The sequence below is a fragment of the Ambystoma mexicanum genome, chromosome 8, assembly GCF_040938575.1.
Source record: "Ambystoma mexicanum isolate Mex_15411 chromosome 8, UKY_AmexF1_1, whole genome shotgun sequence".
Lineage (NCBI taxonomy): Eukaryota > Metazoa > Chordata > Amphibia > Caudata > Ambystomatidae > Ambystoma > Ambystoma mexicanum.
In genome coordinates, this window is record NC_090929.1 from 116,328,183 (window position 1) to 116,342,294 (window position 14,112).

A 14,112-nucleotide genomic window follows, 5' to 3' on the forward strand; every position below is an offset into this window, starting at 1 on the left:
TCTCATGCTCATCCCACCGCTTCTTCAAATGATCCTATTCCCTCTACACCAGGGCTGTCCAACTCCAGGCGTCAAGGGCCAGAATCCTGACAGGTCTTCAGGATATACCTCATTAATATTCATGAGAGCAAATAGGCATGAATTTAGAATCAGTCTATGCAAATGTATCTCATGAATATTAGTGAGGGGCTTCCTGAAAATCCAACATGTTTCCGGCCCTGGAGGCCTGGAGTTGGACGACCCTGCTCTACATTTATCTCATTGGTTTATCCCCATATACTTCACTATCTTACTATGCTCCTCAACTTCTCTCTCTCTCGCCTTCTCGGTTTTTCCTGCCTCTTTCAGAGATGCTACTGTAATCTCCATTCTCAAAAATCCTTCTCTCGATACCTCTCTTCCTGCCAATTTAAGTCCTATTTCTCTACTTCCTTTCCTATCTAAGATCCCGCAACAAATCGTCTATTTTCAAATCTCTTCCTATCTGCATCTTTGCTCCCTTCCCCCCCACTCCAACCATACTTTAGGCCGGCACACTCTACAGAAACTGCCCTTCTGCATGTTTCTGACTTTCTTCTTTCTGCATGTCACAAGCAGCTCTCTTGTATTCTGGTTTTACTTTCGGCGGCCGTTGACACGGTGGGTCTCCCTACCTTGCTTTCCTCTCTCTCTTCTTTGGGCAATTATGGGTCTCCTATCACTTGGTTTAAATCTTATCTTTCTGGTCGTTCCTACTCTTTATCCTGGGCCGGCCAGCTCTCTTCTCCTCTTGCACTTTTATATGGCGCTCCTCAAGGTTCTGTTCTCGGCCCCCTTGTTTTCACTGTACACTGTGTCTCTCTCCTCGCTCATTTCCTCCTTCAATCTTCCCTGTCACTTGTATGCTGATGATTCCAAAATGTTCTTTTCTTTTTCTGAGTTCTCTGATACCCTTCACTCCCAAGTCCCTGCCTGTCTTTCTTCTATCCAATCCTGGATGTGCTCCCGTTTTCTTAATTTTAACCTCAACTTTCCACGCAGAAGCCTCGCAATCATCCCCTTGTTACTATAGAGAGTAGACTATGCAAACAGCCTTTACCTTGGAACGCCAGAACGGCTCACAAAAAAAAAGACAACGCATCCAAAATAAATACAGCAGCAAGACAGCTCCTGAGACTGAATAGAAGAGACCACATCACACCAGCCCAAAGACGTCTAGACTGGCTACCAGAAAAAAAATGTATTCACTTTGAAGCCCTCGGCATTGCCACCAAATAACTGCACAGACAAGGAGATGAATTCCTCCAGGAAGAAACCTAAGATCGAGCAACGACATGCAAATAGAAACAAAACACTACGAGAAAGGGAAATTCGGAGGAACCGCATTCTCCTACTTCATAGTCAAACTATGGAACTCGGTACCGAAGGAAATAAGAAAGACGGAACACCACCTTATTTTCAGATAACGACTGAAAACCTGGCTATTCAACTTACGAGACAAGCATAAACAAATGTGCACCCGCACAAACCATATTCTAGGACCACAGCAAACATGGGACAATACGGATCGAAGGACCAACAATAAAACCACCACACACCCAGAGCCACACAGAAACGAACTAACCACTGCCTCCTCTATTCCACACCTGCATACCTCTCACGGGCTACACAGCCCACAAGGGCCATCATAACTACACATAAACCACACACACAAACCACGCCACAAAACGAAACAGTTACAAACAACTCAGACTCTGAATGCTACCTAGACACAAGTCCATTGCACACAACAAAGCACACCCAAAAAGCTGACACAGAGACGTCAGATTCTTCTGGTTCTGAAAGCATCAACAGAAGAGCACAATTTCTGTTGTATCCCTCTTCCAAACACTTTTGTTACAGAGCCACGTGAATGCGTCGAGGCCATGCAAATGGCAGCAGTGCGCATATAAATCATCATAACACATCGCTCTTACTGCACCCAATTGTTGTTTTCTACTCTTTAATCTTAGCCGCGCTCGCCCCTTCCTTTCTGTTCATGCTTCTAAACTTCTCATCTCTGCTCTACGGTACATCTTACACCCTTCGCTCCATTCATAACTCTGCCATTCGTCTTCCCTCCGGTCTCTCTCCCCTCGCATCAATTTCCTCCTCAATTACATCTGCTTCTGCCCTACCGTTTGAATATCGTCTTCTGTTTCATTTCCTTTACACCGTCTTCCAGGTCTGGACCCCCTTCTATCTCGCACCCCTAGTCTCCTTCTATTCCCCCTCTCGCACTCTTCGCTCCCAGTCTACCTATCGTCTTGAGGTTCGCAAGCCCCCCTGTGCTTCCTTCTCGCTTTCACTCCTTTTCTCTTCTTGTTCCTTTCCACTGGGATTCTCCTCCTCTTAGCATCCGCCCTTCTTCTACATAACACATCGTTCCTACACACTTAAAGCCTCGCATCTTGTCTCTTGTGTCTTGATTTGTTTTACCAATTCTGCATTTGTTATTTGTACTGTTCCTCTTGCTTGTTAAAGCGCTTTTTTGTGAACGTTCAGTATACATTTTTTTTTAAAAAATGATGTTGCAAGAATTGGCAAAGCCAATTCTTTAGGATTTTGTGCTGGCATGGCATAGCCATTTGCCAGACACTGCCAGGATGGTACTACATGGCCATACATTGTAAAACGCTTTATTTTGGTGTGAGTACATGGGATTATGATATCTTGTCTGAGAGAGGCCTATATAATACCTATATACAAAGCAGAACTGTTTGCTTCGACAATGCTTGTTTTTAATAGGTCCTAAGAGTGAGGAACAGAGAAGACATATTTCCTCTAAAAAATGCATCTGAAGGCACACTTGTATAAGACATTTGTATTACTGCAGAAGCTCATTTACAGCTGCAATTTAAAAATGAACTCTCAGAAGGCTTTTTTAGAAATAACACTAGAAAGCCCTATGCACTATTACGTTTGATATTAATGCGTGATAGATCTAGCTAAAAAACAGATCCATTCCTCGAGGGTGTGTTTTGGGCAGGGGGGGACGGGTATTTGGTGGAAATGGACGCAGGGATCAGCATAGCCATTAGCGGTGAGTAAAATTCCAGAAAACACCCACAAATAACACCCTCTTTACTACAATAGTTTTGGCTTATAGGTAGTGTAAAAGTGCCATCTAGTTGGTAAAACTAAAAATGAATGATTTGTATTCCTTGCATGCAGCACCTCAGTTGTATCTAGGGTACTGCACATTTCATCCTTCCAATCACAGAGCATCCTGTTTGGGAAAACACCAGCGAAAAACCATTCCAAAAAGCATTCTTCTCCCGGGGACCGAATGTATCAGGGCCTTCTTATTAGCTCTACGCTGCCAACGCCGGGATGCAATGCGGCGCAGAGAAGCGAGGACCTCGGCGGCGTTGCGGCTTCTGTAGCGGCGCCAAGTTTGGGAGCCTTTCAATGCGCGTCCAGGGCTTGGCCGCCGGAGCATTGTAATGAGGAGGAGGGGAAGGAAGTGCAGGGATTAGCTGGCTTCCGGGACAGTGTTTCTCTGGTCCCGAATCAAGGGATGAGACAGGGACGCCGAGACGGGCCTGTGCAGTTCATAAGTGCTTCCAGACAGATGGTGTGTGGGGGGGAGGTTCCAAAAACAATGCTTTAGCATAGAAGCCAAACTTTCATTGGTGCCTCGAGCCTCGTAATAAAATGAACACATCAATATATAATAGAACCCAATCTTGCCCACTGGGTTCATCTATCTTTTCTGCGAGATATTGTGCAGCAACCCAATGGCTACCTCTCAACCTGGGGAGGCTGCGGGGCAGGCGAAAACGGGTGCCTTTGACTGTGGCGGGAGGGAGCCCCGTGAGCCCCTTAAGATCGGTGAAGAGCTATGGGGCTGGTCATGGGAGTGAAAGGAGTCCAGTGAGGGTGAGACAGCCCGTTGAGGTCGGTGGAGAGCTATTGTGCTGGTCATGAGAGTAAACGGTCCAGTGAGGGTGAGGCAGACCGTTAAGGTCTGTGGAGAGCTATGGTGCTGGTCATGAGAGTAAACGGTCCAGTGAGGGTGAGAGAGCCCGTTGAGGTCTGTGGAGCGCTATTGTGCTTGGCATGAGAGTAAATGGAGTCCAGCGAGGGTGAGAGAGCCCGTTGAGGTCTGTGGGCGCTATTGTGCTTGGCATGAGAGTAAATGGAGTCCAGCGAGGGTGAGAGAGCCCGTTGAGGTCTGTGGAGCGCTATGGCGCTGTTCATGAGAGTGCAAGGAGTCCAGTGACGGTGAGGGTGAGACAGCCCATTGAGGTCTGTGGAGAGCTATGGTGCTGGTCATGAGAGTGCAATGGAGTCCAGCGAGGGTGAGAGAGCCTGTTGAGGTCGGGTGAAGAGCTATGGTGCTGGTCATGAGAGTGCAAGGAGTCCAGTGAGGGTGAGGGTGAGACAGCATATTGAGGTCTGTGGAGAGCTATGGTGCTGGGCATGAGAGTGCAAGGAGTCCGGTGAGTGTGAGAGAGTCCGTTGAGGTCTGTGGAGAGCTATGCTGCTGGTCATGAGAGTGAGAGGAGTACAGCGAGGGTGAGAGAGCCCATTGAGGTCTGTGGAGAGCTATGGTGGTAAACGGAGTCCAGCGAGGGTGAGAGAGCCCGTTGAGGTCTGTGGAGAGCTATGGTGCTGGTCATGAGAGTGCAAGGAGTCCAGTGAGGGTGAGACAGCATATTGAGGTCTGTGGAGAGCTATGGTGTTGGGCATGAGTGCAAGGAGTCCAGCAAGTGTAAGAGAGCCCGTTGAGGTCTGTGAAGAGCTATTGTACTGGTCATGAGGCTTAAAGTAGTCCAGGCCAAGTGATATCTCCCAAGTGCAGGTGAGAAAAGAAGTACTGATCTGTAAGCTGTAAGCATGTGCTCCTTCACACCCGGCAGGATGTACTCATATTTTGCTCATTTGGGTAGAGTTCTCTCTACCCCTGGTTTGTAGCTATTGGATTGCGCTTGAACTCTAACAAAGGTTCCGATGGTTGACGTTGAACGCCTTGGAGAACTCACCTTTGCCTCCTCCAATACCAGTGGAGAGGGACTGAAATATGGCGATCTTACTGGTCACACTGGAGATGGAGTAGGCACTCGCTCATAGCAGTTTACAAAACTGGGAGGCCCTTTCTAAATGTTTGCGCTTGCTTTTAAGTGGACCAGTCTGATCAATAGTCGTCCCAAGACATTAGGAAACGATATTTTTCAGCACTGCAACCAAACGTTTTTAAAAGCTGAGAAGAAAGAGCAGGGGGTGGGGGAGGTTCTCCTGAAGCTGTTGTTGGGAAATACAGAGGTATTTGCAGGTATCGATGTTGGAACTTTGTATGCCAATCTGGAACGAGCAACCAACCAGATGGATGACCAAACAACACCAAATATATACTGCCCACCTGACAAAACACGCAGGTGCACCTCTGGAGGCATCAGCACACCAGCAGTCCCATGAACAGACAGCATAGCTTGAAGGAAAGCCGTGGCATCACCTACACCAGGGACAATACTAACCACCATCTAGCCTTCCCCTGTCCCACCCTAACCGACAGCACACCCCAACACACTGCGACAACACAAAAACCTCCTTGCTAAAATCCCTCATAGCACATGACATGCATGCCTGAACCTCCTGGCCCACTACACAAGCTCACGCATAATGCCAAGGACACATTTTCCTGGGTATTTCCAGGCTAGGTGTCACCAAGCATTGCAACCGAAAAAAAACACCTTGAAGCGAACCTGCAGAGAAACCCTGCTGCTTCCGATCAGCACCCATTGTGTGCATGAATGCTGACTTTTATTTGAGCGATGCATGCCAGTGTGTCTGAGCGATGCATGCCAGTGTGTCTGAGCAATGCATGCCAGTGTGTCTGAGCGACGCATGCCAGTGTGTCTGAGCGATGTATGCCAATGTGTCTGAGCAACGCATGCTAGTGTGTCTGAGGATGCATGCCAGTGTGTCTGAGCGACGCGTGCCAGTGTGTCTGAGCGACGCATGAGGGATGCATGCCAGTGTGTCTGAGCGATGCATGCCAGTGTGTCTGTGCCTGAGCGATGGATGCCAGGGTGTCTGAGTGATGCATACCGGAGCGATGCATGCCAATGTGTCTGAGCGACGCATGCCAGTGTGTCTGAGCAATGCATGCCAGTGTGTCTGAGCAACGCATCCCAGTGTGTCTGAGCGACGCATGCCAGTGTGTCTGAGGGATGCATGCCAGTGTGTCTGAGCAACGCATGCCAGTGTGTCTGAGCAATGCATGCCAGTGTGTCTGAGCGATGCATGCCAGTGTGTCTGTGTCTGAGCGATGCATGCCAGTGTGTCTGAGCGATGCATACCGGAGCGATGGATGCCAATGTGTCTGAGCGACGCATGCCAGTGTGTCTGAGCAATGCATGCCAGTGTGTCTGAGCGATGCATGCCAGTGTGTCTGAGCAACGCATGTCAGTGTGTCTGAGCGACGCATGCCAGTGTGTCTGAGGGATGCATGCCAGTGTGTCTGAGCGACACATGCCAGCTTGTCTGAGCAATGCATGCCAGTGTGTCTGAGCGATGCATGCCAGTATGTCTGTGTCTGAGCAATGGATGCTAGTGTGTCTGAGCGATGCATACCGGAGCGATGCATGTCAATGTGTCGGAGCAATGCATGCCAGTGTATCTGAGCGACGCATGCCAGTGTGTCTGAGCAATGCATGCCAGTGTGTCTGAGGGATGCATGCCAGTGTGTCTGAGCGATGCATGCCAGTGTGTCTGAGCGACGCATCCCAGTGTGTTGTTTGACTGCGTGCTTTGTTGGCGCTGCGCATTTTACATGCTGATATACTTGATCACGGCATCTAAATTTGAATTGTTCTCATTAAATTGATTGTTTCTCTTTTTTCCTCATTTGTTATGTAATGTTATGTTATTTCACATTTGTAATAGCACCTTTTACCATTGCTATGGTTCCAAAGCGCTGTGGGTTGAATGCCCTCAGGGACCGCAGTCCGGATCAGTAGAGAGAGTAGTGTAGTACAACGTGTTTGGATGCACTCAGTGTGTTCTGTGCATCTCATTATTTTTCTTAGTTGAGATTGTTAGCTGACAAATAACAATTTGAACTCATTTGAACATTGTAGCCTCTGTAGGGCAGCTAGGACTACGTTTCCCAGGCACCCTTACGTCTTTATACCCTCATTGCAGGCGCGCTAGAGCCGGCCTGCAGTGCGTTTTAGCTAGTTAACGCTGGCTAGCGACTGGTTTGCTAATGGCTTGCCGAAGCTTTGTTTCCCTGGCTCTTGCCTACGGTAAGGAGACTCCTCGGTTACACATTTATTGATTCCCTGGTCTGTGCCTCCATTGGGGCATCAGTTGCCCACTTATCTGCTATACCTCCATTGGTAGCGCCGTCTGTATTTACATGGGCTGCATCTATGCATGCCCGCTTTCTGGCGATGGCCCTCGATGGATGTTAGCAATCCCCAGTCATTATTCGTTGGGGGAGTTAGGGACCTGCATAGATCAGGTATCATTTTGACGGGTACTCAGTGCTGTACGCTGTACCGGCACTGAAACAGGGTTCTGCACCGATTGCGGGGATTGATGGAGCTATGCTTCCATTCGAACAGCAAGAAGTTAACCATTCCAAAACGTCATTTAGCCCAGACAGTCTAGTGTCGTGTTTCTTTTCCGACTCCAATCATACCATGGACATGGTGGATCTTTCAATTATACCACTGACCAATTTTAGTGAGTGTTGAAATTTCACCTGCGTTGCGTGACTCCTTGTCTAATGTACATGCCACTTCATTCCCCATGGCAGAAGGCACCTAACGCACCCAGCTAGTTGCTCAGTCCGATAGGGTTAATACGATTCCTCGGCCGGATGCCTAAGTTCGCAGTGGAGATGTCCAAAATACAATCCGATATAGGGTCTCACACAAAGGATGAGACATATATGCAGCCTATGCATAGTGTGGCCACTCGGAACTGTGTTATTAGGTTCAGTCTTAATTGTGTGCTGTTAAAAACCTGTTCTTTGGTCACGCATGCAACAGAGGTCTTAGATTATATCATTTCTCACCATATTGACAGCTTTGCTGTCACTGAAACCTGGCTACATGACTCATCTGGCCCATCGCTCTCCTTAGCCATTCCACCTGGTTACAAAATGTTGAGAGTACAGAGAATGACAGGCAGAGGAGGGGGGTGTCCATGATACATACATCATCCTTGCTGATTCATAAAGTCGATTTGCTAGGTCTTTGCGGGTTGTGTCAACTTACATGCCAAGATTTTAACTGATCCTAATTCCACTTTTAATGTCCTCCTCCTCCTGTATCGGCCTATGTCTACTTTGCCAGAATTTCATTCTCAATTATGTGACCTGGTCATGCCTGTTCTTAAATCTACCTCCAAGTTTATATTCCTGGGAGATCTTCACTTGTGGCTGGCGGACAATTCTGATCCGCTAGTCGCAGCGGTTGAGTCCTCTTTACATGATTGGGGCTTTGCCAGTCATGTTGTGAGTGCAATTGATATTAAGGGGAAGACTCTGGATTACCAGCCACAATGTTCCTATCTCTAATGCAGAGATTGTTTCCTGCCCATGGTCAGACCATTGTCTTGCACATTTTAGCCTTGTATTCTCTTCTCAGTACAATAAGGTCAAACTAGAAAGGACATTGATTACATCCAGGAATATGCTTAAGCTAACCGCAGAATCCATGATACTTTTTTTGGAAACCATTATGGAGGGTCTCAGCACTTATACTACAGCTGTGGAAATTGGCACATTTTACCAAGATGCTCTTGCAGAAGCAGTGAACCAGATTGCCGAATAAAAAAACTCTCAGATTTTTTATGGAGTTCGCAGTCCTGGTGCTCTCCAGAAATTTACAATTTGAAAATTGCCAAATGTAAAGCCTTTGAATCATGGCATAAACTTGACTCAGCTGAGAATAGTGATTGCTATATATTTTTTTATTGTAACAATTAGTTATTTAAACAACTTTAATTACAAAAAAAGAGCAACAGTCCCTTCTCCATCTTCTCCGAAGAAAGGTCCATCTAAAGTCATAGTTCAGCTTTAATTCTATACAGGATTAGACATTCTCATTGAGACGGATCCACTTCTAAAATATTTTCAGGAAAGTCCACCAAAGCACAGGTCAATCTAACATTACTGCCAGCTAATGATGTATACCACCAATCTTCAATTTGATGATATGTCAGTGTTAAATGTTGAAGAAAAAATGAACGCTGGCTAGATACATGACTACATTCAATGATTAGATGTTTTAGAGATTCTGGTTTATTCTTGTAGAACCTACATTTGGTGTCTGTTATTTCTTTATAATGTCTCAAGCACATCATCTCTTTTGTTTTATAGATGTTAAGCCAAAGCCTTAAAAATGTATTGCGATGAGGCCTAGATGGATATCTGACTAGGTATTTTGGTAGTTTATCTAGGTTATTGCAAGTAACACCTAGATTGACCGACGATGGCATAGCGCCGCGCGTTTCAGTGTTTTTTATCCAATGGCATCGTCTAAGCTTCTTTTTTGCAATATGTGGCACGTCCAATACTGTTGCACATGAAATATCAGTGATTGCTAATATCTTGCAAATTTTCGTGGCCCAGATACCTAGGATTCCGGTATATGGAGTTTCAGCCAATTCTTTTAGAATTTCGTAGGCATGTGCAACACTGTTGAGGTTCATGTTGCGTAGTAGTGCAGTTGATTTCCATTGAATCAAACCATTTAAAGGGTCCAAACCTAATTTGTGTCTTATCGCCGCAATAGGCACATAAGACGGAAGTGCCAACACTCCTCTCCAGAATTGGCCTTCTAGGATTGCCCAGATACGATTGTCAATGTTCAATCCCGCTTCCGCCCCATATGTTATAGCAGGGATGCCTTCTGGCGATAAAAAGTTATGATTGGGATCAGGGTAAATTTGCCATATTCGTTATGTAAGTGTTTGCCTTGCAAGGTGAATGATGACATACGATGTTTCAAGTCAACTATCCAATCCTGTTCTCTGATGGATTTGTTTATTTGGACCCCAAGATATCATATCATGTGGACAGAGTCGATCTTTTCACCAGCTGCTGACCATCTGAAGCTCTTCGATGATGTTTTTTGAGTTGAGCCAAACGTCATGATCTTCGATTTTCCAGCATTAATTTCAAGGTAATTTGCTTGTAAATAGATGACCAATGCATTTAAGAGTCGTTGTAAGCCAATTTCAGTTTGATCAAATAACACAATATCATCTGCGTATATAGGCCATCTTATCATTTGATTGTTTAATTTCGGTGGAAAACGGCAGATGTTTTGCAGTGCTTCTGGTAAGTCGGCAAAATATACAGCTTAAACATGAGCGCTGCCAACGGGCAGTCTTGTTTGACTCCTTGAGATGTTGGAACCTCTTTTGTCAGATGACAGCTGTTGTCAGAGCAGACTTTTATTGATGTTTCATTATGTAAGGGCATAAGAGGATGGAGTAAGGCTAGTGGACAGGACCAGGATGTTAGTTTACTCCAAAGTGTTGTACGATTGATTCTGTCAAAAGCTTGACGCATATCTATGAAGGTCACGCACATTTTCTTCTTTGTCTTCAAGGTTTCAAGCTTTAACAGATTTACTATGAAGAGATTGACTTCTGTACCAACATCCTTGGTAAAGCCGGTTTGCGGGTTATCTAGTAAATTGTTAATTGTCGCCCATGCCGCAATTTTCCGTTGTAAGCAAGTGGCAAATATTTTGCCTATTATGTCCAAGAGGGCAATAGGGCGATAGTTGGCAGGATTGTCCCTATTGCCCTTCTTGAAAATGGGTACAATGACCGCAGCTTTTCATGAGCTCGGAAATAGTGATTGCTATAATCATACAGCCAAGACCTATAAAGCTGGCATCATTGAGGCGAAAAAAATCTGTTCATGATAATAGGATTGAGAATGCCAAATTGAATACCAGAGCACCTTTCAAAACACTTAAAGAATTTGAGAATCCCTGTTCATCTAACACCTACTATCGTTAAGGACACAGTGTGGTGTTTGACCATACAGGATATCACAGTCATTAAGATTAGGAATATCCAAGCTTCGTAGCAAATGTATATGTCCAGATAGGCCCTTGGAGGGAGCAGATTCATTAAAGGATGCTGACATTTTAACTTGCTTGGAGTTCAGGCCAGTTATCACCGTCTTAAGCCTGCCTCAGGCAAAGGAGACATTCGTCCTGCCATGGTTGTGAAAGCATGCGTGTCGCAATTTACACTGCTTGTCACTGGATTCATCAACGGCTCCTCTTCTGAAAGCATTGTTCCATCCTGCATTAAGCAGGCGCGGATTTGTCACCTGCTTAAGAAATCTGCATTGGATACTAAAATTCCGTCCAAATATACACTTATTACTTACATTCCCTTCTTGCTCAAGATCTTTGATCGGGCTGCTATATTCAAATTCAAGACTTCCCTACTTAGAACAATATTCTTGGCCTGCACCAATCTGGTTTCCGTTTCGCTCATGGCATGGAGACAGCCTTGCTGGATCTTCAGGCAGATACAGGAAAATGTTAGCACTGCCCTTTTCTTGCTCCTGGACCTATCTGCTGCTTTCAACCTGATAGACTGATAGATTCTGCCTTTTTTCATCTGCAGCTGCAGACTGAGTCCAGTCCTTTCTTGCAGGCTGCACTTCCAGGGCCTTCTCGCTGAAGAATTTGTGGTGACTTGTGGGGTTCCTCAGGGTTCTTGCTTATCCTGCACCCTTTATAACATCTTTGCAAAGCCCTTATTTGAACTGGTGTGGGGTCATAGCACTGGGAGGCCCATTACCCTATTTCAGCAACTGCTTAAACCCATTGGTACCTTTCCATCAAACTTGGGTTTATAATGGGGAAATCCAGGACATCAAGTCCCAGAATGCAAAGTTAAAACCAGGCCTGGACTAGCTTATCAGTGGGAATGGATAATTTTGGGATGTATGTCTCTGCTCCCCAGAAAAGATCACGTGAAGCAAAAGTCTCCTCCAGAAGATCAAGCATGATTGGCCAGCATCCGACTTCCAGGAAGATCCCTGTCCTTCCTGCATGCACGCCGGAACTCTGACGGGATGGCCAGGTACCTCCCTCGTTCCCTTGAAAGCAATGTTTCCTGCTGAAGCCCGGCATCCAAGTGATCACATGCAACTTAATCTAATTTCTTTCATTCCAAGGGACCTTACACCCAACCTGTAGTACCAATTCATGTCCCCAATCCAAGAGATCCACTGTGGACCCCATTCTCCGCCCAAGGATTGACTCGTCCTTACTATTGTTGATGCGGCCAACGATGGATGCTTCAGTGATGTCACGCATGACTGTGGATGTTCATTTTGTAGTTTTTTTTCTGAAGCACTGCTTACCCCCGGAGTCCATGAAATGCTACTAAAATCCTATGGGAAAGGGAAGGCGTCTAGTAAAAAACTGGTATCCAAGTGGGACTTTAGCGGTTCTCTACACTTCATTCAGAAATCCCATACAAGTATAGTTAGGTGCAACATATCCTACAAGGATCCTATAAGAATCCCTTGAAAATAGGTCAGTCCTGTTGGAATCTCAGCCTACAGCTTTTCAAATGTTTTTCTCGAGATTTCCTAGTGTTCCTAAACGAAGCCCATATAAATCCTTGAGTAATCATATACAAAAATGCAAAATCATGCTTTAAGTTTCCCATGAGGAAAACAGTAGGACTTGAATAGGAAGCTCAAATGGGAAATCCACAGGATAGTTGTAGGTTGATTTCCCACAAGACTCCCAGTACATAATCATGATATCAATTACACTTTCGTTAGGAACTTGCTTTAGCAGTTCTTTACACTTCTTACTTCTGTAAATAATGAGTTGTATGAACATCTTATATAATGGTACTCAATGCATTGACCTCGGAAGGATAAAGTTGACCTCGGAAGGTTAAAGAGGTGTCAGTCACTTCAGACCCTCACATTATGAGAGCACAGCACTAATGCAGTGAGCTCTGTGACCAGATCTGTAACAGAAGGCATTAACGCACGCATAGGCAACCTCCATGTTCTGGCCTATAACTCTCATCAGCCCTAGCCAGGATAGTCAGTGGTGAGGGATCATGGGAGTTGTTGTCCAACATATCTGGAATGCTGCAAATTGCAGGGCTCTCTATGCATTAACAGGATCTCCATTGGCGGCTTGTTTCTGTCTTATATCAAGGAGCTAGGAATTTTACAGGAAGCACAAGGAACAAATATAAAGGTCGTTAACCTGATTGTAACAATGGCTGCAGTAAAGCTATTGGTCTAGCTGTAAACGTATCCTCCTGCCCCCTGATAAACGAGCCCTGCTCCCGCTTCCATTCGAGTCCCCTGCATTTCCTTCCGGGTGCTCTGAAGCTCAGGATTCCTGTCTGTGGCACATTATAAAACTCTAAAATAAATTACCAATACTCGCACATGGAAAGTCATTATGAAGTAAGATGGTAGGCCTTTTCAATGAATATTTCAAAATGTTATCTCCCCAAAGTTAATATTTTCAGTGTGTCACAGGAGCCTCATATTTAGTATCAAACCCCCGAAATGAATGTATTGTAGCTGTCCCACAGCACCCTACAAGTTTAAGACCCTCAAACAAAACAGATGTGCACACAAAATAATCAAATTCAAATTGCCAATTTGAGAACTCGATTAAAATCCCTGTAGAAAATGTTCTGGAATGTAGATAATAGTCTTTGTAATCACTAGCTTTGATACTGTTACCAGTAGTCTCGGTTGCGCGCGCAGAGCCCGCGCCATGAATGCCTCTAAAATACTATTGCTATAACTCATAGGACACTTGCCTCTTTAGTACCCCATTATTAGAGGATGACCTACAACTTTCTTACAGTCCTACCAATCGTACTGCCTTATGGAAGATCCTATACGATTGCTACTGAACTAATCTATAAGAATCCCACCATGGTCCTTTCTTGTTATTTATCTAGTGATTGCCTAAGCTTTCGACAACAATAGTTTTCCACTAGGAATCCTATACAATTTAAGGGGATGAAACCAGACAGGTAGGAATAAACACCTAGCAGAGGCGTAGACAGGGTAGGGCCTGAGTAGGCAAGGCCCACCCAAAATCAGTAAAT

General features: G+C 45.4%; 1 protein-coding gene across 1 annotated transcript in view; it reads right to left on the bottom strand.

Moving 5' to 3' along the window:
* The window catches only part of OLFML2A (olfactomedin like 2A), a 243,460-nt gene that overhangs the window by 99,988 nt on the left and 129,360 nt on the right, over positions 1-14,112 (bottom strand). The window lies entirely within an intron of this gene.